Source organism: Anolis sagrei, chromosome X (assembly GCF_037176765.1).
Source record: "Anolis sagrei isolate rAnoSag1 chromosome X, rAnoSag1.mat, whole genome shotgun sequence".
NCBI classification, from domain to species: Eukaryota; Metazoa; Chordata; class Lepidosauria; order Squamata; family Dactyloidae; genus Anolis; species Anolis sagrei.
This window is the reverse complement of record NC_090034.1, coordinates 81,166,322-81,190,575: the sequence shown is the minus strand read 5'-3', so window position 1 is coordinate 81,190,575 and position 24,254 is coordinate 81,166,322. Positions and strand designations below refer to the sequence as shown.

At 44.4% G+C, this 24,254-nt stretch overlaps 1 protein-coding gene across 2 annotated transcripts in view; it reads left to right on the top strand.

Annotated features, from left to right (window-relative positions):
- RIMS3 (regulating synaptic membrane exocytosis 3) overlaps window positions 1-24,254 on the top strand; it is a 109,635-nt gene that overhangs the window by 33,170 nt on the left and 52,211 nt on the right. The window contains exon 1 of one of the 2 annotated variants that reach the window (XM_060784173.2): window positions 7,506-7,764. The exons of the other annotated variant lie outside the window; for it this stretch is intronic. The gene's annotated coding sequence lies outside the window, so the exon portion shown is untranslated. Of the gene's footprint in view, window positions 1-7,505; window positions 7,765-24,254 lie in introns of those variants that run through there. 2 annotated transcript variants of the gene reach the window in all.

The window sequence follows — 24,254 nt, the reverse complement described above, 5'->3', positions numbered from 1 at the left end:
TGTAATTTTGGACACCAGCAATGGAAAGGAAAACCTTGGGGTGCACAGTAAACCCACTTTAACTGCCTTGGTTCACTGCTATGGAGACATGGGGGGTGTAGTTTGACAAGTTTGAGCCTTCTCTTCCAAAGAAGGCTGATGCCTCACCAAACTACAAACTCCAGGATCTCATAGTATTGAGATCTGGCCATTAAATTAGATAAGACATCCCTCAAATAGGAGCTCTGGGTGCAGCTTCTGAATCAGCTTCCCCTTTTGCTTTGGCTCAGCACCAAAGTTACTGTATTATTATTATGTATTTATTTATTTATGACATTTATATGCCGCCCTTCTCACCCTGAAGGGGACTCAGAGCGGCTTATATATACATATAGCACATTATATTATTAGCATAGTACAATATCAGTATTATATATTACTAGATTGTACCATACCATTATATTGTAATATTATTAGTAATATTACGTGTAATATAAAATATATAATTATAATATCATTATTAGTAGCATTATATTGTATTACATTATAATATTATAAATATTATATGTATATACAATATATTATATTATATTATATTATATTATATTATATTATATTATATTATATTATATTATTAGCATAGCACAGGAGACAAGGTGGAACTGTCCCCTGGCCTCCTCTCTCTTCACTCTGGCCCAGTTGGTGCTGGCGGGAGAGGTCCCCAACTGATGACATATGCAAATTATGCAAATCTAATCTTAATTTTGGTAAGGTAATTTTGGTTCGTAAAAAAAAAAGGTGAGCATTGGACTCAAGTTTAAGAGGGACATACATTGAGTCGCCTGAGGGCTGAGGAAAGCGGTATATAAATGAAGTAAATAAATACATGCCTCTATTTCCCAAGCAACCTTTTTCAGGGCCAATTCTGGAACTAGATATTTTGCATTTGAGCACCGAATTGAGCTTGAAATGCTTAAATTAGGGTGATTTAGGTCTGCTGGCATCTGTCATCTGCTTTGATTTGGGCAGGTGTCAAATGCGAAGCCTCACCAGCGGTCACCTCTCGGGCGGCAAATCCGATTAGACACAGAAACATGAATGTCATTCAGCATCTAATCGCGCAACAAATCCCGCTTGACTCCAGGATGGATGTCACAGGTCGGAGCCATGCTATCAAGCATCCCTTTGCATATTTATCCCTGATTCCGGTGTGTGCCATTACTGAATTTTATTTGTGGGACAACACTGCCGTTATTGCAGCTCCCTGTTTCTCCGTTTCTTGATCCCTGGGATTTATTTAGATTGCTGAATTTGCAAAGGTTGGATTTCCTCCACTCCACACTTGCTTTAATGGATATCTGTGTGCGGTGGCACATGGATTAAAACAGCATAAAAGAAGGGGATTTTAATGCAAGCACAGCATTAAGTATCGGGATTCGGTTTCATGCTGTGATTTGATTGGTGCACACAGGCTCAGATGGGCACGGAAAGCAATCCAAAGCAGTTGCCGTTTTGTGTCGTGTTTTAATCAATGAGTCTATATGCACCTGCACATGATTGAAGAATGAAGTAGAGATGTGCTTTCACCACCTCTGGGATTTATTGTTGATATTCAGGACAAACAAGGAAGCAGCCAAGTGGAAAATGGAGCAGAGGCAGCTCAGAGCTTGGCATGCCCAGTCGTCTATTCGTGGGTGGCCTTTGCTTGAGCCGTCTGGGGCCTTTGACCTGCAACATGGTAATTGCCCCAAAGATATAGACCAGTGGTTCTCAATCTGTGGGTCCCCAGATGTTTTGGCCTTCAACTCCTAACAGCTAGTAAACTGGCTGGGATTTCTGCGAGTTGCATGACCGGAATCACTGGGTTGTTGTGAGTTTTCTGGGATGCATGGCCATGTTCCAGAAGCATTCTCTCCTGATGTTTCACCTGCATCTATGGCAGTCATCCTCAGAAGTTGTGAGGAAAATTGGGTTTATATATCTGTGCAATGTCCAGGGTGGGAGAAAGAACTCTTGCCTGTTCAAGGTAGGTGTGAATGTTTCAATTGGCCACCTTGATTAACATTTAATGGCCTAGCAGTTTCAAGGTCTTACTTCTTACTGCCTGGAGGAATCCTTTGTTGGGAGGTGATTAGCTGGCCTTGATTGTTTCTTGTGTGGAACCCCCTGTTTTTGAGTGTTGTTCTTTATTTACTGTTATTGTTTTAGACTCAGAGCCAGCTAATCACCTCCCAACAAAGATTCCCCCAGGCAGTAAGAAGCCAGACCTTGAAACTGCTGGGCCATTACATGCTAATCAAGGTGGCCAGTTGAAACATTCACATCTACCTCCAACAGACAAGAGTTGTTTCCACAGATATATAAACCCAATTTTCCTAGTTTCCAACAGACCTCACAACCTCTGAAGATGCCTGCCACAGATGCAGGCGAAATGTCAGGAGAGAATAAATATGCTTCTGGAACATGGCCACACAGCCTGGAAAACTCACAGCAACCCAGTTTCTGGGAGTTGTAGGCTAAAACACCTGGGAACCCATAGGTTGAGAACCACAAATGTTGGTCCCCATTTGAACCCCACCCCTCCTGACAATCTGGTTTTTTTTATTTATTTATTTATTTTTTTATTTACAGCTTTTATATTTTGCCCTTCTCACCCCGCAGGGGACCCAGGGCGGGTTACAGTGTACACATATATGGCAAACATTCAATGCCAATTTTTGACATACAAACATATACAGAGCTGTTGCTTTCATCGTCCATCTGCGACGCTGATGAAGCACTTCAGCATTCCCCGCATGCTTCCCCGCTGGAATGCTTTGCTGGAGTCTTCTTTTATGGCCTCATAAATCAGTTAATTTAGCCTCCCCACACTTTCAGGTGGTACCTTATTTTCCTACTTGACAGATGCAACTGTATTTCGGGTTGCAAAGGTCGATAACAGGCTACACTCAATTGGTTGGAAACCCACTCCAACCCGGGCTGGCTTCGAACTCAGAGTGATCTTAATGCAGCTGACACTCAGCCAGCTGTGCCACAATCCCGCCACAATTTCAGGAAAGGGAAGCATCTTTGGCAGAATCCAGAGAGCTTCACAAGGGCACTGACACATATATTTTATCTTGTCCTACCAATCATTGTGTTAGCTTTGTGTGGCAGAGATCCAGACTGTGGTTGAAAGGGATGCTCAAATCAGATGGTGTCGAAATACATTGGTTCTATAATAGAGATGCACCCTAAGAGTAGTATAACCCAATTCATAGAATCCTAGAGTTGGAAAATACTCCAAGGGCCACCCAGTCTGCCATTCAGAAAGACACAATCCAAGCACTCCCAACAGATGCTCATCTGGCCTCTGTTTAAAAACCTCTAAAGAAGGAGATTCCACTGGACTTCCAGGCAGCAGCATAGTCTACTGTCAAACAGCTCTTACCATCAGGATGTTCTTCCTAACATTTTGGTGGAATCTCTTGTCCTCTTATTTAAAGCCATGGCTTCGCTGTGTTCTAGTCTCTGGAGTAATAGAAGATGAGGAAGTCTCAGTGGGACACCCTTCTAAATATTTAAACCTGGCTCTCATGTCTCCTAAATATTCTTTTCTCTAGTTTAAACATCTCCAGCTCCCTAAGCTATTCCTCATTCATGGTTTCCAGAACTTTAGCCATTTTGGTCACTCACTTCTGGACACCTTCCATCTTGTCCATCGCCTTCTTGAATTGCTTTGCACAGACTGGACACAGGGTTATTCCAGGTGAAGTCTGGCCAAAGCAGAAAAGAATGAGACTAGGACTTCCCTCCATCTGGACATTATAATCCTATGGATGCAGGCTAGAATCTCATGGGCTTTCTAAGCTGCTGCACAACACTGTTGACTCCTGTTCAGTTTGCAGTCTAGTAAGACCCCCCAGTGGTGCAGTGGATTAAACCACTGAGCTGCTGAGCTTGCTTACCGAAAGGTCGCAGGTTCAAATACAGGGAGCGGCATGAGCTCCCGCTGTTAGCCCCAGCTTCTGCCAACCTAGCAGTTTGAAAACATGCGAATGTGAGTAGATCAATAGGTATTTATTTATTTATTTATTTATTTATTATTTACAGTATTTATATTCCGCCCTTCTCACCCCGCAGGGGACTCGGGGCGGATTACAATGTACATATACATGGCAAACATTCAATGCCATAGACACACAACATATATAGACAGACACTCAGAGGCTATTGACTTTCCAGCTTCTGGCCACCAGGGGAGCTGTCGCTTCCTCGTTGCATACTTGCATACTTTCATATTTCATATTCATTATTAATCACCCTCCATCCAAGATGCTCTAGGCGATTTACAAGGATAAAAATACATACATACAGAAATTGATAAAATTAACATAGATCAAAAGCTCTAGTAAAAAGCCAGGTCTTTATTTTATTTGTCGTGTCAGAGCAACCAGTCCATTATATTACATTTCTAACAAAACACAGCAAACAAACAGAAAAATACACAGCTTGTGAGTTTGGTAGCTGGTTAAATGTCCTTTGACCAGTATCTGGCCACTTGGAGTGCTTCCGGTGTTGCTGCAAGAAGGTCCTCCATTGTGCATGTGGCAGGGCTCAGGGTGCATTGGAGCAGGTGGTCAGTGGTTTACTCTTCTCCACACTCGCATGTCAAGGATTCTACTTTGTAGCCCCATTTCTGAAGGTTGGCTCTGCACCTCGTGGTGCCAGAGCGCAGTCTGTTCAATGCCTTCCAAGTCGCCCAGTCTTCTGTGTGCTCAGGAGGGAGTCTCTCATTTGGTATCAGCCATTGGTTGAGGTGCTGGGTTTGAGCCTGCCATTTTTGGACTCTCACTTGCTGAGGTGTTCCAGCGAGTGTCTTTGTAGATCTTAGAAAACTATGTCTAGATTTAAGTCGTTGGCGTGCTGGCTGATACCCAAACGGGATGAGCTGGAGATGTCTCTGCCTTAGTCCTTTCACTATTGGCTGCTACTTCCCGGCGGATATCAGGTGGTGCAATACCGGCTAAGCAGTGTAATTTCTCCAGTGGTGTAGGGCGCAGGCACCCCGTGATAATGCGGCATGTCTCATTAAGAGCCACATCCACTGTTTTAGTGTGGTGAGATGTGTTCCACACTGGGCATGCATACTCTGCAGCAGAGTAGCACAGCGCAAGGGCAGATGTCTTCACTGTATCTGGTTGTGATCCCCAGGTTGTGCCAGTCAGCTTTCGTATGATATTGTTTCTGGCACCCACTTTTTGCTTGATGTTCAGGCAGTGCTTCTTGGTCAGAGAATGGTCCAGAGTGACTCCCAGGTATTTGGGTGCGCTGCAATGCTCCAGTGGGATTCCTTCCCAGGTGATCTTCAGAGCTCGGGATGCTTCTCTGTTCTTGAGATGAAAGGCACATGTCTGTGTTTTAGATGGGTTAGGGATCAGCTGATTTTCCCTGTAGTAGGCAGTAAGAGCACCTAGAGCTTCGGAGAGCTTCTGTTCTACAGTCTCAAAGCTCCCTGCTTGAGCAGTAATGGCACGATCATCAGCTGATGATCAAGCCAGGTCTTAAGTGCTAGGGTAAAAGGCCCTAAATCACACATGGCTCTCATATAGGGCGGCAAGGAATTCCATAAGGCAGGGCAGAAATAGAAAAAGCTTTGTGTCTGGTCCTTTCCAAGTGCACTTCTCTACTTCCTGGAGATTTCTTATGGCCTTGTAAATCAGTTAATTTAGCCTCCCCACAAAGTGGTACCTAATTTTCCTACTTGACAGATGCAACTGTCTTTCGAGTTGCAAAGGTCAACAACAAGCTACACAATTTTGGTTGGGAGCTCACTCCGACCCGGGCTGGCTTCGAACTCATGACCTTTCAGTCAGTAGTGACCCTAATGCAACTGACTCCCAGCCAGCTGTGCCACAGTCCCAGTGCTAATGTGCTAAGGTAATGGTGCTCCATGCTGTCATACTGGCCATATGACCTTGGAGGTGTCTATGTACAATGCCAGCTCTTTGGCTTAGACATGGAGATGAGCACCAACCCCCAGAGTCAGACATGACTGGACTTAATGTCAGGGGAAAACCTTCTCCTCTACCTAAGACTCCCAAGTCCTTTTCACATTAACTTTTGTCAAGTCAGGCATCAACTATCCTGTATCTGTGCATTTCATCTTTATTGCCAATGTCTAGTACTGTATAGTTGTTGAAATCCATTTTGTTAGTCTTGGCGCACTTTTTTCAACTTCTTATGATCACTTTGGAGACTAATCTTCCATTCTGGGGTATCCACTCTCCCTCCCAATTTGGTCCCATCTGCAAATCCAAGAAGCATCTTTTCTATTCCTTCATTCACATCATTGATGAATATGTTGCATGGCGCTGAAAGGCCCAGGACAGGACCCTCTCTATGGTGCCCATGGGTCCCTTCTCTCCAAGAGGAAGAAAGAAAAGCAATTAAGAAGCACCCTTTGGGTCTGACAAGTTACCAATTCATGATCCACTTCAAAATAGTAATATCTATCCCACATTTTACTACCTTCTTTGTGACAATTTTGTTCCATTCTGCCTGTTGTCATGCCCTTACCTTTCCCTCCCATCTATGCTCTTATTTTAAATGTGTTTTTGCTTTAATTGATTGTTTTGGTTTTATGTTTTGTGGGCATTTTGACCCATATGTAACATGCCCCGAGTTCCTTTGGGCAGAGATTTCAGGGTATAAGAATAAAATTATTATTATCCCAGTTTTGGCATCTTCTGAACTGATGCCCTCCAGATGTGTTGAGCACCATGTTACCATCATGGTGGAGTCCTGAAAGCGCAATGGGACAAACCCTTGTACTGGCAGGACTGCTGACCAATAGGTCAGCAGTTTGAATCCCGGGAGAATGGGTTGAGCTCCCTCTGTCTGCAGGGACATGAGAGAAGCCTCCCACAAGGATGGTAAAACATCAAACATCCGGATGTCCCCTGGGCAACATCCTCGCAGACAGCCAATTATCTCACACCAGAAGCGACTTGCAGTTTCTCAAGTCACTCATGACATGGGGAAAAAAACATTGTGGTCCTACCAGAGGGGGATGATGGGAGTTGTAGTCTAGCCCATACACTTGGGGAAAGCTTCATCTGCTCTGCCTTCTCCTTTCCCCCAAGCCTGACACACCAGTGGAAATATGGCAGTTAAGGCAGCTGGAAGGATAAGAGAAAGCCAATAAATCTTTGCTTTTTGAGTCACTTCCTGGTACATTTCAGGCCATCTCTGCACTATATAAACGTGAAACTATACCAATTTGTTTACAATGGGTATAGTTGTTTGGCCCCTTGTTTTAGCATCTTGTGGGGGGCATTTTTCATCCTTTGTGGTCCCTAGAGATAGAAAATTGCCCCTCGGTCCTCTCCGCCTTTGCCCATCCTTTGCTGTAAAGGGTAAGCCCATCATGGGAGGCGTTTTCCTCTCCTCCCTGCCATATTACTTCTGAATTTCTTCTTTTCCTCCCTCCTTTTTCTTCTCCCTTTCCTCGTCCCCCCTCCTTTTGCTTTTGGCTGCGAGGAAAATTGGGTCAGTGAGGTAACCATGGCAATACTTAAGCAAAAGGGAGTCTACAATCCCAGCCTCTCTGCTTCTCTCCCCATCCGTGCTCAGTCTCTTTCGGGGAAGACATCTCCCTTTGCTTTGGACACCAGCTAATCTGCTCCTAGGTCTGGACCCCTTCCATTAGGAGCCTTTCTTGAGAGAAGGAAGGAGGCACGGAGGAAGTGCTGGTGGGTTTGCATGATCCGGAGTAGGTTTGGATGCCAAGGGACCCCTTTGTAGGTAAGAAGACTCTGCTCCCTTCTCCTTACCAAGCCTGCTTTTGCATTTATTTGGGAATGGGAGCAAAAGGAGGGGCAACTTTGTGTGATAACTCTTTGCATCAGTAATATTTGGGGGACCTGGTCCCTATTTGTTGTGTTTTTGAGCAAGGAAAGCTCCATCCCATCCTAGGCAATTGGGGTTTCTAAGCACCATCTCTTCTCCTACCTGATCCCAGAATAAGGTTGCCAATTGGCCACCTCCATTCCCCAAAAATGGCACCGAAAGCCACCCAAAGGTGAGTTTTCAGTGCCATTTTGCTTGGCACCAGATTGGCTAAGAAGATCCATGGTTTTAGAGTTACAGACCATGGTGGTGATATTAGTATTGATAATGACATCATTGCCATCGTAATCCGTGATTCTATATCATGGGTTGCATCTGCACCACTTGAACTGCCATGGCTAAGTGCTAGAGCATTGTGGGCATATGTAGTTTGGTGAGGCACTGGCCCTCTTTGGCAAAGAAGGCTGGAGACCTTGGGAAACGACAACTTCCAGGATTCCATGGAAGTGAAATCATGTCAAGTGGCATTAATTCTATAGTGTAGATGTACCTATGGTCTATGTGATTTTATACCCTTTTAGCTGCATAGCAAAACCATTGCAGGACCTTCCCAGGGAATTGTGAAATTGTGTCGACTGACTAAGAATGGCACAAAACCTTATGGTTGTATTTTGTGCAAATGTAAGTCCCTTAAACTATGCATCATGTTGTTTTTAGCATTTCTAGCCACTGAGTTTCTTTTGAGAGAAAAGACAAGGAATTATTATTATTATTATTATTACTATTATTATTAAGCAGCAGTAGTTGTTGTTGTTGTACACCAGGCAGCATCCCAACTGAAGAGCTTCCGAAGCACTACAAATTGCAGTAGAGGTTGCACATCCAAAATGCTTGGGATCATCAGTGTTTGGGATTTGGGATTTTTGCAGTGTCGGGATACTTGTATTTGCATAAACATCCGTGATGTGATATTTTGGGGATGGGACCATCCCAGGATAGAGAAAGCACTTAAGCTGACATTTCCCAGGACCCAGACCTGCAATACTTAGGAAACCCTTCATTGCATGGTAGAAGAGGTAGGTATTGGAGTGTCTGTGGGACATTTGGCCATTAAAGACCCTAAAAGTGGATGTCCAGAAAGTCAGAAGTCTGACTTACGGTCTTGCAAAGGAAGTCACGCAAACAGAAAATCCACAAGTGAGAAAGGCCTCGGGACAATGGAAAGCTGCCACGAAGTGCAAAGGGGTTTATTTGAGTGTTAAAGCTATCCTTTGGTGCCTTGAGCAGCGATGATGCCCTTAGCCCGGGGGAATGGATCTGATGTACTCAACAGTAAGCCGCGGTGAAAATCTGAAAATCGCATGCCAGAGGCTTAAAAGCAGCTTCTGATTAAGAGCAGCTCTCTTTAAAAGGCACCGGGATTGTTTTAACTGGTTTAACAGGTCTGCCTTCTGCCCAGCAAACGCCCAGCGTTGCCGTTTCTGAAGGGCTTTAGAGCTCTTTTGGATGGACAACTCGGCATCTTTCCCAAATTACAGCTTCCAAAATTCTTTGGGAGGAAGCCATTTATGATGTTGAGTGTTTTTGGTAATACAGGTCAACAGAACTCCAGAATACTTGTCAGGGTGAGGTTTGAACAACTTTTCATACCTCTAATTTAATTTATAATAGAGATTTGTGTTTGGATTAGGGCTGGTGTCCCTCCAAGCTACTTGACATGGTCAAAATTGATGCAGATTCAACTTGGCAAGTTCCTACATCAAAGAGATGCACGGAAATGTGGCACAAAATTATGCCTAGGATCCGCTATCTTTGTTATAGAATTGCAACATTAAGCATACCACGCATGTTGCACATTTGGAGGTGCAAGGCAAAAATGCATTGCACACTGAAGCTTAAAGGCACTGTGTTTTTCTCTGGTTTCATAACTTTCAGCTAAATATGGATTTTCTGCATTGGCCCAAAACCAATATCCACTTGTTTACAGGAGCCCACGCAACCATATAATTATAGAAGCAAAGAGTTGAAAGAGTTCACAACTTCCATCCAGTCCAGCCCCATCATGCCACAACCCAAGCCCTCCTGACAGATGGCCATACAGGCTTCATTTAAAAACCTTCAAAAAAGGAAGACTCTGCCATACTCCTAGGCAATGTATTCCACTGTCCAACAGCTCTTACAACCAGGAAGTTCTTCATAATGTTTAGTCGGAGTCTCTTGTCCTGCAATTTGAATCCATTGCTCTATTGTGTCCTGCAAACTGGCTGCCTCCTCAATGTGGCATGCTTTCAAATATTCAAACATGGCACCAATGTCGCCTCTTAGCCTTCTTTCACCAAGACCCAGGTGTCTAAGCAACTCATTGCAGGAATTCATAGTTTCCAGACCTTCTGCCTTTTTGGTTGCCTTTCCCTGGACAGCTTCCATCTTGTCCAACTCCTTCTTATTATGTATTTATTTACTTCCTTTATACTCTGCCTTTCTCACCCTGCAAGGGACTCAAGGCACCTTACAAAATCCAGCAAGAATTCAATGCCATAACATAAAAACCAGTTTATTTATTCATTTGAAACATTTATATTCCGCCCTTCTCACCCTGAAGGGGACTCAGGGCGGAGCACAACATATATACAGCAAGCATTCCATATAAACTGTAAAACAATTAAAAAATATAAAAACACATAACATATTAACATCAAAGTGCCGAATCTTGATTTTACATTTAGTAATTAGTCCATACTCCATAGTGTTGAGTTGCTTTGCCCAGAACTGGACACAGGGTTATTCCAGGGGAGGTCTGACTAAAGCAGGAAAGAGTGGGACTATGGCATCCCTCCATCTATATCAGTGGTTCCCAACCTTTTTTTGACCAGGGCCCACTTGACCAGGGCCTGCTTTGAGCAAGGCCTACTTGACCAAGGCCCACTTGACCAGGGGCCTCTTTGACAAGGGACCACTTGACCAGGTATCGCTTTGACCAGAGCCCACTTTGACCAGGGCCCACTTTGACCAGGGCCCGCTTTGAGCAGGGCCTACTTGACCAGGGCCCACTTGACCAGGGACCACTTGAACAGGTATCGCTTTGACCAGGGCCCACTTTGACCAGGGCCCGTTTTGAGCAGGGCCCATTTGACCAGGGACCTCTTTGACGAGGGACCACTTGACCAGATATCACTTTGACCAGGGCCCACTTTGACCAGGGCCCATTTGACCAGGAACCGCTTTGACCAGGGAACACTTTGAACAGTTACTACTTGACCTGGGCCCACTTTGACCAGGGCCTACTTGACCAGGGACCTCTTTGACAAGGGACCACTTGACCAGATATCGCTTTGACCAGGGCCCACTTTGACCAGGGCCCACTTGACCAGAGAACACTTTGAACAGGTACCACTTGACCAGGGATTGCTTTGGCCAGGACCCACTTGATCAGGGACCGCTTTGACCAGGGAATACTTTGACCAAGGCCCACTTGAGCAGGGATCGCTTTGGCCAGTGAAAACTTTGACCAGGACCCACTTGACCAGGGACTGCTTTGAACAAGGACCGCTTTGACCAGAGACCACTTTGAATAGGGACCACTTGACCAGGGCCCACTTTGACCAGGGCCCATTTGACCAGGGAACACTTTAACCAGGGACCACTCTCCAACATTAGTACTAAAAGGTGTGGGACTGGTTAGCTCTGCACAAAAGAGAGGAAATAAAATAAAATAAAGTGGAAGAAGTTTTGCGGACTGAATTTTCGTTCTCACACCCCACTGCTGGGCTGCAGCTCACAGGCTGAGAATTGTATCCTTTTGACATTATGCTCCTACTAGACACTACAATCCTATTGGTGCAGAGGAAAACACACTGGCTTTTTAAGCTCACCAGTGCAATCCTTCCCATTGTCTTCCTGCCCTGATTCCTGACAAAGTGAAACCACATGGTTTATAGATGCCTGCATGCATTTGCTTCAAAATCCAATTGCGCCATTGCAAACCCCTTGAATGTCGCTCGGGGAATGGCCCCAAAAAGGTATCAGTAGCCTAACACCTGCCATGTTTTGATGTGGCATACCATAATACTTCAATTTCCTATTTATCTACTCATTTATTTTCTTTTGCAGCTATGGATCAGTATAGTGGGTAATGGGCCTTGTATTGCTTGTTAACATACTGATAGTAGAGACTTGTAAGGAGAGTCCTCATAATTCAGGAATGCTTATATTTGGCAGATTCATGGTTATCAGCAGCAGTCCCAAGGTTTTTCCTATGGGAGAATGGAACTAGGATGGCATGTTAGGATTGATAAGCCAATTGGGGGGGGGGGGGACGCAAAAGAAGTCCTGAAAGTCACACATCGACAAATGGGGTGAAAACTCACCAATTATTTGAATTCTGCTCCCTATGGTGCAGGTAATGCTCATCATATTAGGCAACATTTGTGGTATAGTTTGCCTCCTGGCAGTCTTAAACTAATTTTTACTCCTTCTCAATAACTTCCTTTCCTGAACTGAGTTAGCCCATGCCTTACAGAGAGTCCATGGACTTGTAAAGGGAAGCCGAAAAAGATGAATGAAGAGTGAAGGACCCCATGATTGTGACTCTTACGTTAAGTCCTTAATTTCCCCCACTGCGCTAAGTACTGCTTTGGCATTTAAGATTGGCTTGGAGGGGAGAAAACCATTCCTGCCTCATTGGTTTTTTCACGAGGAAGAGAGAACGGCGACCTGCTAACCCATTTCACTGCACCGGCTGGTTGGCGCTCTTGAACGGCCGCCAAATCTTTGATTGAAAGGCTGGCAAGTGAGGTCTATTTATCTAAATTTCCTGGGGAATGGCGGGGATACGAGGCTAATTGAGGGCCGGGGGACGGATCGGTGATTATTTCAATCCCATGGACGAATCCTATTAGAAACAGGAGCCGGGCCCTTTGGGGAGGAATTACAACAAGGTGGTGAGCCCACGGCGCCGGCTTTCGCTTTCTTCTGGGCTGGGAGGAACATTCTCAGCTCCGCATCTGGATTCTCAGCCAAGGGAAGGCGTATTTCGCAGCCTGAGTTGTCAAATGAGCCAAAGGAGGGTTGGAACCGGTCTGGAAGTTGCCTTGGTTGCCTATTAGAATATCTCAAAGGATGTTTGTGGTTAAGCAATAGAAAAATATAGTCAGCATTGGAAAAGTTGTGATGAAGGATGTGGGCATGAGCTAGGAGAGGTTGTAGCAGTTTGTTTTTGCCTGAGTTTCCTGGGAAGAGCCAGCTTCCATCCCTTCCTTTCAATTCCCACCTCATGAATTGAATGTGAACTGTGTCTGCAGCAACTGAAGCAATTGGACAACAAAGGGGGAAAGTGAGAGAAACAGGGATATTTGAAAGCAGACAAAAAACAGGATGGCAGAAGGCAACGGCCTGCCAAATTGCATATCTTTGGCTGGTTCTACATTATAGAATGAATGCAGTTTGACACCATTTTAAACTGCTATGGCACAGTGCTATGGAGGACTAGGAGTTGTAGTTTGATGGAAACCAGCACTCTTTGGCAGGGAAGGTGGACAAACTTGCAAAACTACAACTCCCAGGATTCAACCTAAGAGTTCCTCTCCAACCTTTAACTGTCACAATTCCATTGCCTTGAACCATGGCAGTTTAAAATGCTATTGAACTGCATGCATTCTACAGTGTGCATGCACCTCTGTTCATATTGTCTTGAGCAGGCCTGCACGAGATGTTTGGGCCTCCCACTTCCAGAAACTCCAATTGCCAATTTGTCCAATGGTCAGGAATTTGGGGAGCCAAAGTCCAAAACACCTGGGGGCCACCAACCACCCTGGTCTTGAGCGTTCTTTGCATGTTGTAGGCTGAGGTCCTATATGAAGATGGTGAGATGTATTGTTTCAGCAGTGGAATCATAGCCAGGTTCAGGAGGTTGAAGCAATGGAAGAGAAGCTGGTGTCAAACCCGAGGAGCAGTTCAAGAAACATGGGATGCGAAGCTGCAATAATAGGAGAGATGGGGAAGTAGCTGATCTGTTTGGCAACTGGTTGTGTAGCATGGGAAAACCTCAAAGAGCTCTCCAGAGTGCTGAACATATTGCAGGGCATGGGTTCAGGAGCTTGGAGAGCTCTTCTCTGGCTCTAACTCAGTGTTTTTCAACCTGGGGTCATGACCCCAGGGGGGGTCGCAAGAGGGGTGTCAGGGAGGTTGCCAAAGACCATCAGAAAACACAGTAGTTTCTGTTGGTCATAGGGTTTCTGTGTAGGAAGTTTGACCCAGTTCTGTCATTGGTGGGGTTCAGAATGCTCTTTGATTGTAGGTGAACTATAAATCCCAGCAACTGCAACTCTCAAATGTCACGGTCGATTTTCCCCAAACTCCACCAGTGTTCACATCTGGGCATATTGAGTATTCGTGTCAAGTTTGGTCCAGCTCCATCATTAAGTCCACGGTGCTCTCTGGATAGAGGTGAACTATAACTCCAAAACTCAAGGTCAATGCCCACTGAACCCTTCCAGTATTTTCTTTTGGTCATGGGAGTTCTGTGTGGGAAGTCTGGTGCAATTCTTTTGCTGGTGGAGTCCAGAATGCTCTTTGATTGTAGGTGAACTATAAATCCCAGCAACTACAACTCCCAAATGACAAAATCACCCCCTCCTCACCCCGTATTCAAATTTTGGCATATCGGGTATTTGTGCCAAATTTGGCCCAGTGAATGTAAGGCAGTGCAGACTACTTCAACCAGAGAAGTCAGCCATAGCAGAGCACCTGATGAACCAACCTGGACACAACATATTATTTGAGAACACAGAAATGCTGGACCACTCTCACAACCACCATGTCAGACTACACAGAGAAGCCATTGAAATCCACAAGCATGTGGATAATTTCAACAGAAAGGAGGAAACCATGAAAACAAACAAAATCTGGCTACCAGTATTAAAAATCTCTAAAATTACAACAGCAAAACAACAGAGGGAAAACAAACAAGGACATCTAATCATCTCTCAACAAAAATTTGCCCCAGGCACTGCCAGGCCATCAAATGCTAATCAAGATGGTCAGTTGAAACATTCACACCTAGCTCCAGCAGACAAGAGTTCTTTGTCCTACCCTGGTCATTCCATCTATATATATAAATCTGTTAGGTTGGTTCAACGGGACAGCAAAACTCAACCCCCCCCCCCCCCAACGAAACTTAACCAAAATTCCCATACCCATAACACAACCCACAAGGTACAAACATATCTACTCAAAATGAAAAACAACACAACAACACACTCACAAAACTGCAAAACAACAAAACTCAAAAAAACCCCAACGAAACTTAACCAAAATTCCCATGCCCATAACACAACCCACAAGGTACAAACATATCTACTCAAAATGAAAAACAACACAACAACACACTCACAAAACGGCAAAACAACTGAGCATGCGCATTGGCGCCCAGCCGCAAGTTCCCTGGCGTGCGCACACAGCCTTCCGGCCAACGTTCCCTCTGCGGAAGCCATGCCCACTCCAAGCCCCGCCACGCCACTTCCTGCACACACACACACACACCCTGCCGCAGGCACACACACAACCACACGCTCCATCACTCCCCCCGCCGCCGCACACACACATCAACCCCACGCTCCATCACTCCCCCCGCCGCCGCACACACACATGCAACCCCACTTCCCCCACCGCTGCACACACACACGCAACCCCACGCTCCATCACTCCCCCGCCGCCGCACACACATACGCAACCCCACGCTCCATCACTCCCCCCGCCGCCGCACACACACACGCAACCCCACTCCCCCCGCCGCCGCACACACACACGCAACCCCACGCTCCATCATTCCCCCCGCCGCCGCACACACACACGCAACTCCATGCTCCATCACTCCCCCGCCGCCGCACACACACACGCAACCCCACGCTCTATCACTCCCCCTGCCACCGCACACACACACGCAACCCCACGCTCCATCATTCCCCTGCCGCCGCACACACACACGCAACCCCACTCCCCCGCCGCCGCACACACACACGCAACCCCACGCTCCATCACTCCCCCTGCCGCCGCACACACACACACGCAACCCCACGCTCCATCACTCCCCCACCGCCGCACACACACACACGCAACCCCACTTCCCCCGCCGCCAAACACACACACGCAACCCCACGCTCCATCACTCCCCTGTCGCAATCTTACCTCCTTTTACTTCACGCCACCTCCAAACCCCACCCCGCCCCTTCCTGCCCTGTCAAAATCCAGGAAAGACAGGAAGGAAGGAAGGAAGGAAGGAAGGAAGGAAGGAAGGAAGGAAGAGAAAGGGAGGTAAAGAAAAAGGGGGAAGGAAGGAAGGAGAGAAGGAAAGAAAAAAGGGAATGAAGGAAGGAAAGAGGGAGTGAAGGAAGGGCGAAGATGTAGGGAAAGAGGGAGGGAAGGAAAGAAGGAAAGAGAGAAGGAAGAAAAGAGACCAGAAGAGAAAGAAAAAGGGGGAAGGAAGGAATGAGAGAAGATAAAAGGGAATGAAGGAAGGAAAGAGGGAGTGAAGGAAGGGGGAAGATGTAGAGAAAGTGGGAGGGAAGGAAAGAAGGAAAGAGAGAAGGAAGAAAAGAGACCAGAAGAGAAAGAAAAAGGGGGAAGGAAGGAAAGAGATAGAGAAGGAAGAGGAGAAGGAAAAATGGGAGGGAAGGAAGGAAGGAGGAAAAGAAGGAGAGAAAGAGGGAAGGTTGGCCACAGTAACGCGTGGCGGATAAAGGTTGTTATTTCTATTATTATTATGCTATTATTCCTATGAGACCCTTTTAGGGGGAATGGGAGAGGTGTCAGGTCCTGGAGGCAATGCATTGCATTATTGTTATTGTTATGATGGTGGTGAAATAAAAGGAAATAAAAAGAGAAAGAAGGAAGCAAACAAGGAAGGGAAGAAAGGCAAAGGAAGAAAGGGGGAGGGAATGAAGGAAAGAGAGAAGGATGAAACCAAGTAGTGAAAGAAGGAAAGAAAGAAAGGTAGAGAAGGAAGAAAGGAGAGAAAGGGGGAGGAAAAGGGGGGAAGGAATAGGTAGGTACCTCTCTTTCATAATAGTCCAGATATCTACCTCAACTTTGATAAGTTTTACTATAGGCCACAGCAACGCGTGGCAGGGTACAGCCAGTAGATATATAAACCCTTTTTCCTAGTTCCAACGGACCTCACTACCTCTGAGGATGCTTGCCATAGATGCAGGCGAAACGTCAGGAGAGAATGCCTTTAGAACATGGCCATATAGCCCGAAAAACCTACAACAACCCAAAATACATCCTGCATATCTGATATGTACATTACGATTCATAACTGTAGCAGAATTACAGTTATGAAGTAGCAACGAAAATAATGTTATGGTTGAAGGGTCACCACAACAGAAAGAACTGTGTTAAGGGGTCACAGCATTAGTAAGGTTGATAACCACTGCTCTGAAAGCTGAGTTCTCAAACAAGTCAAAGGAGGGTCTGCCCTCAAAGTTAGTTATAACTTGTGACTGTTGAAGTTGTTGGTGCATTCCCTTTGGCTCCTTGCAGGTTGACTCCTATCCTTGTTTACATGTTGCCTCATAAAACCAGGTTGCCTTCCTTCCTTCCTTCCTTTCCTCCTTCCTTACTCCCACCACAGGCTGTGATCCAGCAGCCGCCACCCCCTCCTTTCACCCCAGGTTTCATGGCAAGCCTAACTTCATGGCATCTTCTGCCACCTACACAATTTATTGGCAATGAAGAGAGGGAGAACCGGGTCCACCAGGCAGAAGTGGGCGTTGGGAGACACCGTTAACTCACTTTGATGGGGAAGTTTTTGGTGCTGTTGCTGCTGGAGAGAAAGGATACAGAAGATTTGCAGGCTGGGGGTGGATAGTGGGGAAAATAGCTGGCATTCTGCATAGGCCTTTTTACTGTTGTTGTTTTTGTCGTCGTATGCCTTCAAGTCATTTCTGGCTTTTGAAGACCCTAAGGAGGAAGGTAATGTCCTTGTAAATGGCACGCAGAATGGAATAAATAGCATCCATATTCACCTAGGGACTGATGTGACGTTACAACATATGAATATTCGTAACACAGTTGGGGCATGACGGATGCACCATGATCTAATGCTCAATGGGCAACGATGTGCATCAGGACACTTCTCTCATATGATAGATATGTAGGAGTGCAAACAGAAATCAAAAGCAGCAAAATGCTGGCAGTAGGAGTATATGCTACAAGTGAAAACAAGGCCAAATTCTATGAAAAAATAGTGGGAAAGATCTCAAATTATAAGATAGATGGATATTACAGGATAGATGGACCACGCTGTGGCTCGCTTAGCTGATAGCTAGCTGCAATAAATCACTACTGACTGAGAGGTCATTAGTTCAAAGCCAGCCCAGGTCAGAGTGAGCTTCCGGCCATTCATCTAGCTTGCTGTCAACCCATGCAACCCAAAAGACAGTTGCATCTGTCAAGTAGGAAATTTAAGTACTGCTTTATACGTGGAGGCTAATTTAACTAATTTATGACGCCATAAAAACCTTCCAGCAGCATGCAGAAGAAAGAGGAAGTACTCCATCAAAGGACTTGGAGTCACAATGGACAGTAAAGCAGGAGCTCCCCCCGTGGCCAGAATCGAGCTGGAATCCAGCATACCCTCATGAAGCCAGAAAAAGCTTGAGCACCGCTGGAATGTTAAATTGCTTCTGTGTTTGTCTATCTATGCATTTCTAACTGGCATTGAATGTTTGCCATGTATATATGCATTGTAATCCGCCCTGAGTCCCCTGCGGGGTGAGAAGGGTGGAATATAAATACTGTAAATAAATAGATTACAAAATAGATGAATATTTATGGGTTTCTCCTTGATCTCTCAGCGGCTTTCGATACCATTGACCATGGTATCCTTCTGGACCGGCTCTTGAAGGTGGGACTTGGGGGCATTGTATTGCAATGGCTCCGCTCATTCCTGGAGGATCAGACCCAGATGGTGGTGCTGAGGGTTACCTGATTGGACCCCTGGGCTTGTGGGGTCCCACAAGGCTATATTTTATCCCCCGTGCTTTTCAATATCTACATGAAACCACTGTGTGAGGTCACCTGGAGTTTTGGAGTTCGGTGTCATCTGTACACAGTTTGGGGGTCCTCCTGGACTCGGCACTGACACTTGAAGCTCAAGTATCGGCAGTAGCTGGGAGGGTCTATGCACAATTACAGCTCCTGTGCCAACTGTGACAGTACCTCAAAAAGCCAGATCTGGCCACGGTGGTCCATGCCTTAGTTCACTGGTTCTCAACCTCTGGGTCACCATGTGTTTTGGCCTACAACTCCCTGAAATCCCAGCCAATTTACCAGCTGTTAGGATTTCTGGGAGTTGAAGGCCAAAACATCTGGAGACCCACAGGTTGAAAACCACTCCCTTAGTTAGTTACATCTTGTATGGATTACTGAAATGCACTTTATGTGGGGCTGCCTCTGAAGATGACTCGGAAGCTACAATTAGTACAAAGATCAGCAGCCAGGCTGCTGACCAAGGCAGGTTATAGAGAACATATGACCCCCCCCCCATTTATGCGATTGCACCCCCCCCCCCCCATGAACCTGTTTGGGCCTTATGGTCAACAGGGAAGGCCATCCTCTTGATTCCTCCCCCACTGCAAGTGAGGTTGGTGGGGACGAAGGAGGGGGCCTTCTCGGTAGTGGCCCACTGACTCTGGTACTCCCTCCCCATGGAGATTAGACAAGCATTCACTCTTATGACATTTAGAAGGGATTTGAAGACATGCAATTTAAAGAGGCTTTTGGGGATGGTTAGTCCAGCTCTGTTACATGGATATACCTTGACTTCATCTAATGTTTTATAATATTTATTATTAATTTGTTTACTGTGTTGTGACTTATCTTGTTGGATGTGTTATTATATGTTTATTTTATTTTTATGTATTTGGCTGAATTTATTCATGTCGTGAGCTGCCCCGAATCCATTGAGGAGATGGGGTGGGATATAAATAAAGCATGTTGTTGTTGTTGTTAGAAACACAACAAGATGAGTCCACGGCAAACAAGATCACTCTGCTAGCTGTTGTATTGGATCACACATCGGACACTTCCCAAGTGTCTAGGACTGTGTGATGTATCCGCGAATAATGTGTGCAGATCCCAGTAAGGTGGCCTTTTGCAGCTGGCAGATGGTAATTTTGTCAGCGCCAATTGTGTTTAAGTGCAGGCCAAGGTCTTTAGGCACTGCACCCAGTGTGCCCATCACCACTGGGTCCCCCTTGACTGGCTTGTGCCACAGTCTTTGTAGTTCGATCTTTAAATCCTCATATCGTGTAAGCTTATCCAGTTGTTTCTCGTCAATCCTGCTGTCACCTGGGATTGCAACATCGATTATTCATACTTGGTTCTTTTCCATGATTGTGAGGTTATCAGTATTGTGCTCCAGAACTCTGTCAGTCTGAATTCGGAAGTCCCAGAGTAATAATGTATTGTCGAAGGCTTCATGGCCGGAATCACTCAGTTCTTGTGGGTTTTTTCGGGCTATATGGCCATGTTCTAGAGGCATTTCTCCTGACGCTTCGCCTGCATCTATGGCAAGCATCCTCAGAGGTCTCTGAGGATGCTTGCCATAGATGCAGGCGAAACGTCAGGAGAAATGCCTCTAGAACATGGCCATATAGCCCGAAAAAACCCACAAGAACTGAGTCCCAGAGTAGTTTGACGTGTTCATTTTCTGTAACTTTTTCCGGCTTGTGATCCCACCAGTTCTTTGTCACGGGCAAATAATAATAATAATAATAATAATAATAATAATAATAAATATTTCTCCAGCAATAGATGGAAAATCAGAAAAAGCTGAACAGGGCAAACTCCCAAAAACATTTTTCAACTTTACAAATAATCCGGGATTAATAGATGTCTGGAGATTAAAATATGGCAATGCCACAGACTACACATTTTACTCAGACAGACACAAATCACTTTTCCAGGATTGATATGTTTTCAGCAGCAAAGCCCTTAGGAACATGGCTCTCACAAATTGAAGATCTATCTAAGACGTTCTCAGATTGCAAACTTCTAGTGTGAACAATGAGAAAGAAACATTCAGCTTTTGGATAGAGGTTAAATGAGTCTATTTTTTATAATAATTTTATTGGATTATTTGCATAGATATATATAAAATAGCAACGTAACAATAAAAAAGGATAGAACCAATAGTATACAGGGAAAGTGGGGGAACATCTGGTTATAGAAAAGTAGGGAAAAAGAAAAAAAGAAAAAGAGAAAGAAAAAAAATTGAGAAAAAATAGTTCTTAGACTTCCATTCTGTGCCTTTGCTTAATATATTTTTATCTTTCTTAGTTTATATTTTAGTATTATTTCATTTATATCTTGCTCAACATCTTTCTTTCATATAACTTTCAAATGATGACCAGTTTGTCTCTTTTATTGATTTTCCCAACCTTTTCTTCAAAAAAAAAGTTAATTTATCCATGTCTTTAATCTCTTGTAATTTATTAAACCAATCCTCTACTTCTGGAGTTTTGTCATTTTTCCATATTTTTTCAAATGATTCTGGGGTTTTTTGGGAATGATATTCCCAATATTTTCTGTATCTGTTCATGAATATTTTTCCAGTAGATTTGTGTTTTTTTACAAGACCACTACATATGGAAGAAACTTCCCTCTGCTTCCTGACATTTCCAACATTTTTTATCCAAGTTTTTATACATTAAATTCAATTTTTTAGGTGTGACATACCATCGGTGGAACATCTTAAGCCAATTTTCTTTCAAGTCCATTGCGTATGTATATTTTAATTTCTTGTTCCAAATTGTTTCCCATTCTCTCAAGTGGATTGGTCTTATATTTTCTGCCCATCTAATCATACAATTTTTATTAGTTCAGTTTCAGTTAACCATTCTAATAATTTATCATAAATTTTTGTTATTAGTTTTTTCTTTGATTGAAGGATTTTGTCCTAGGTTGAAGTTTTCCAGTTGAATCCTACCTTATTATCCTGTTTATAATATTCATTTATTTGCATATAGTATAACCAAGAGATATTTTTTAAAAAAAAATATGTTTTCATAGGATTTTAGAGTTGTAGCGTCTTTATGGTCCACACATGCATAATGGTCCGCCAAGTGTAGTTAAATCAGTGTATTTTGAGGGGAATTGGTTATACAAAAAGTGAGAGGGCAACTAGAAGACTGTTTTAAGGATAACATGGATAGAGAAATGGAAATGATAATGTATGAGATGCTGGTAAGGCATACGACAGGGACCTGTTTATGCAACAAAAAACAGAAGGAAGAAATTTGAGAAAATGAACTTGATTCCAAAGGAAATTAACAGGAAAGAACAAGAACAAATGTTATACACTGCCAGTAATAAACGACGCATAAATCACATTAAGACGCCACAAACACAACTGCTAATGCTGATGACAACTAAGTATGAGAAAATAATGTGCTACATAAAACACACATTTTGAATCAGCCTAAGTTCATTTGTGCAATGTTGCCTCTCAGCACAACTAATGCACATGGAGATGTATGCTACACGACCCCAAGGAGCTCAACTTGGTTGTTCTTCTCTAAGGCAACAAACAGCTTGCCATGGCATGGCAGGCATTTTCTTTTCCCCACCATTCATTGAGAGAGAAGGGGAGTGAAATTGCTACAAAAAGAGGGAAAGAGCTAAGCCACGCCGAAGAAGAGATTCTGGGAGCTGTAGCGGGATATCATTTTCCGAGCTCTCCATCTTGGAAAGAGAGGTCGCCTGCCCCTCCCTGAAATCTAGAGGCTTTGCTCATCTTTCATCTTGATGGCGTTATATTGTTTTTTCCCCCCAAAATCCATTTTCTTTCTTACATCTAAAGCGGCATTCCTGGAAACATTTTCCCAGGCGCCGGCACCGGCACCTTCCTCGGTTATTACAAAGTGCCGTGGCATGAATAATTTAGCTTCCTCTCGGAGATGGATACACCCCGCTTCCCTTGGGAAGGCTGAATTATTGATGGCCAGGAAAAGCCAGAGTGAGCAAGTTCTCTGGCCAAGGCTTTCACACCTTTCTGGGAAGGGGCTGCAAGGAGGCCTTGGCTTCAAGGGTCACCCATCACCTCTGGCCCAAACACAGAGTGCCAACGGGGTCCATTACCTTTAAGTCATTGAGAACTGGGGAGGATCAAGTTGTCTTAGAAGTTGGATGTTGGTAAGATCACAGATGACCCAAATCTGGAAGGAGTGCGCAACAAACACCTTGGAGGATAGGAAGGCAACTCAAAATGATAAACTAGAAAGCCAAGCCAAAGGATACTTCTTCCTTTATTCTGTTAGCCAATCCTTTTGGTACTCAGTATCACACATTGGGCTTGTACTACGCAGACATCTCCATGTCAAAGGTAGATATTTCACTACTTTCAAAGTTGGCGACAACTTGCACAACCAAACACTCAGTGTCCAACCTCCTTGACCTTGGGCATCTTGCTTGGTGCTCTGTCTTTAAAGGCTACTTTAAAGGACACTAGGGCCACTTATTATGTGAGCTTGTTAGATGTGGTTTCAGTCATATACAGGAAGAGTTTGCTCTGGAGGATCTGCAATGCCTAGAAAAAATGGTTTCCTTTAGGTTGGCCTCCAACCTGATTCTTCTACAGAAGTCTGGAATTCATCTACCGATCCAATATCTCAGCCATATCTCAGCCACTAGGTCTCCAGTGTGATTCTATGGACAACTTCCATCTACCGATCATGGATTTTCAAACTCTCGAGGACTATTCCTGGACAATTTCCAGTGAAAGTTGACCAAAGAATGGTTGTAGAGGTTGAAGAGAGACCACAATGGCAGAGATGTTGGATCACTAGATGCCTTATAGACTTCTGGTCAAATGGGACTGTGAAACAAGATCCAGCTCTTAAGTTATAAAGAGTAGTCATTATTACGTGGCCAAAGCTTTTTCTGGATTTCTATGGGATGGGAAGAGAGGTGGGGAAATATGAAAGAATGTGAATGAAAAACATATCAAGACGGTGATGATGTTTAACTGCAATCATGTAAGAATCGTTGCAAGGTGACAAGGATAGCCCTTCATAGATAAACAAGATAACCCAACCTGAAAAGTATTTGGATTATATTCCCATGCTGATTTGACATTTACATTTTCTAAAAAGTGAAATAGTCATGCACAGTGACCCTTTCTGAGATTATGGTCCAAAATAATAAGGCTGGTGCTAAAATCAACAGAAAACGACATGGCTGCCATTTAATAAAAGAAACAATATGGCTGCCTGTTGACTCAACAGAAAGCAATGTGGCTGCCACTCAATAAAAGCAATATGTCTGCCTGTTGAATTAACATAAAGCAATGTGGCTGCCACTTAAGAAAAAAACAATACGTCTGCCTGTTGAATAAAAAAAAGCAACATGGCTGGCACTTAATAAAAACAATACGGCTGCCTGTTGAA